The 2956-nt window shown below is 33.9% G+C and overlaps 1 protein-coding gene across 8 annotated transcripts in view; it reads right to left on the bottom strand.

The window, feature by feature from the left end:
- Positions 1–2602, bottom strand: part of LOC106882425 (oxysterol-binding protein-related protein 6) — a 280467-nt gene extending 277865 nt beyond the window's left edge. For 3 of the 8 annotated variants that reach the window (XM_052971283.1, XM_052971281.1, XM_052971280.1), the window contains exon 1: positions 1724–2599. The gene's annotated coding sequence lies outside the window, so the exon portion shown is untranslated. Of the gene's footprint in view, positions 1–1723 lie in introns of all 8 variants that reach the window. The other 5 variants (XM_052971284.1, XM_052971282.1, XM_052971289.1 and 2 more) reach the window with 4 other exon arrangements.
- Positions 2603–2956: the final 354 nt, after the last annotated feature.

Here is a 2956-nt window from a genome sequence, read left to right on the forward strand (position 1 = left end):
ATAACTCCTCTTTCCAACAGGTAGACGCCTTGTATGCCCTTATGAAAAATTTATATATATATATATATATATATATATATATATATAACGCTTGTCCTGTTATATTTGCTAGCGTAATACATACATTAAATAAAATAATACTGTCCAAGCACAAAGTAAAATCTTTCATAGACAATATACTCAAGAATATTGATGATTACGGGGTTAAAATATCCTGAAATTGAACGGCTACAAGCGGAAAAAAAAAATTTAAATTGTTTTCCTAAAATAATTGTTTAAAAGCCCGAAAGCAAAATTGCTTATTCAGTTTAATAAGCATAAACGAGATGAAGTGGGAAGGAGTTGCGATTTAATCTATTCTGGAGAAGGGGGTATGGGGTTAGTTGGTGGAACAGATCGTTATAGCATAGTGCGGAAGATTTTATAATTATTGAAGCAAAACACCAGAGAAATCCAGAAACAACAGTGTTTTAAATGATTATAAGAATGTGTTTAATGGTTAAAAGAAGGAAATACGTCTAGAAAACACCTGTCTGTGTGCATGTGATTGTATATTAATTAGTGTGTGTGTGTATTTTCGTGTGTATGTATGAATGGTATCAGTAATTAATTCAAAACCTTTATTTATCGTAAGAGTCGTACACGTTTTTCGACAAATAATACAAGTAGTTGTCGCACTTACTCCCCGAAAACCCGCCTAAGCCCTTAATGTCATATTCTGTATTCATTATAGATAGATAGGTAGATAGGATAGCATGATATAATATATACACGCATTCACATACTGCACGCATACACGTACATACATTGTGTGTGTGTGTGTGTGTACACGGGTATATACGTATGTGTTTGCATATGTACACGTATATACCGAGCTCGACCCTCGCTTGGTGTCCTGGATGTTAAAATACATTGATTCAAATGAATCCTACAAATAATTGTATGTATGTATTCGAGGGAAAGAGAGGGACGGAGATAATAAATGTCTAAAGTGATTCGACTTTTGAGTTTTCAGTGAAAGCAAACAGCAGCGTCGAGCGCTAAAAAATAATAATAATAATAATAATAATAATATTTGATGGCATGCACTGCTCTCTCACTCAATAATAATAATAATAAAAACACCAAATGAAAATAATGACAGCATTGATATCAGTGATGATGATGATGATGATAATAACATAACCGATTGCGGCATGAAATAACATGGAAAGTAAGTTTGTAATAAAGTAGAAATTTAACAAGTGGGAATCAATATTTCATTTCTGGTTGATCGTCGGGAGGTGGCGACGAAGAAAACTGAAGCAATTACCAGTAAGGATTGCCAACATTAACGTAAACACCAACCACTACAACCATCACACACACACACACACACACATATAGAGTTCATCGAAAATAATGCAGTATATGTTAATATAAACAGATTGCGATGCTGGTCTCATTAATTTTGTATTTCTTCGGTGCGTTTTTACAGAAAATCTTTACAAGTTGAACATTAAGGGAATTTCGTAATAAAATAATAATTATGGTACATGTGAATAGAATTTTTGCAACAGACAAAACTACATTTCATTAATAATGATTATATATTTACAATTATTATTATTTCTTTTTTGAGAAATGAAGATCAATAAATGATCCGTTATTAAATAAACAGTGTTGAAATGAAACCAAGTGGTGGTCAAACGGAAATACTCGCGAGTAAACAGTTAAAACCTACCTTGCCAATCAATTATACTTTAATAATATCTCGATATTGTGTATATTTATCCATAATCGAAAGCATGTTTTTTTCCTAAAAGCAAAATGACCGTTTAAACACCGGTCAAGTTCACTGAAAAGTCGTGTCGTCTGCAGTTGTAAAGAGAAGTCGCCATGTTAATGTCTCATATTAAAGCCGGACAGTGAGACCAGGCAAGATTTTAGGGAGAATTTCATTTGTACCAACATCGAACCGTGTAAAATTCCTTAATTAAGTGATCTAACTGTAAAAGATGCGTTTATTTCCAAGAGCCTGGCTACTTTTAAGCCCAACGGTGTTGCAAACAACACTCGCTGACTACATGCAATAATAATAGTGCCTGCATCTCGCAGCCTCTGCTAACCTTCCTCAATCTCCCTCACTCTCTCCCTCTCTTTCTCTTTTTATGTATCTATCTCACTCTCTTTAGCTACCATACACCGTCCTTATTTCTATTATCCTCGCTTGACACTCCTTTTCCCTCATTGTAGCACTTGTTCTCTTTTTATCTCTTTCCACTTCTCAGTCACTTAATCTATCTTTTTCTTTATTTATCTCTCTATGTATATATATCTCACACTCTCATTCTCTCTCTAACTATAATACATTGTCCTTCACTATGTTATCTTCACCTGACACTCTCTTTTCTCTCATTCTTTCTTTCTATTTCTCTTTCTGGCTCTTTCGTCTTTCTCTTTTCTTTCAGTCTTCCCTCTTCACCACTCTTTATAAACATTCATACTTTGCCGTCCTCATCCTCTTTTACACAACACTTCATACAAATCTTTCCTTCGATTATTTACTACGCCTTTTTTTCCGCCAAGGCTTCTACACATTTCTTCATACCCATACACACACGTACGTATGTGTGTACATATATGCATGCATATGTATGTATATACTATTTCTAGTGTTGTTTTAACACTGCCATTCCGTCATCGTTATAGCTAATAATAGTATAATAAATATTAATAATTCTTAACATGGGCTCTTGGTCATAAAATTGCAAGGGATTAAATAAAGCCTAGTACATGACTGGTACTGGGATTTCATAATGTCAGGAACGAAACTAATTACAACTAAACATTTAGACCGATGCACTGCCGCTTTTGTCAGTTAGCCGCCCCGTATTGATGATAATATTAATAAATGTTTTATTCTATGAAATCATCTCAACAGCGCTTCAGGATTTTTGTCTCTCCTTTTTTTATA

The sequence above is a fragment of the Octopus bimaculoides genome, chromosome 10, assembly GCF_001194135.2.
Source record: "Octopus bimaculoides isolate UCB-OBI-ISO-001 chromosome 10, ASM119413v2, whole genome shotgun sequence".
Taxonomy (NCBI): domain Eukaryota; kingdom Metazoa; phylum Mollusca; class Cephalopoda; order Octopoda; family Octopodidae; genus Octopus; species Octopus bimaculoides.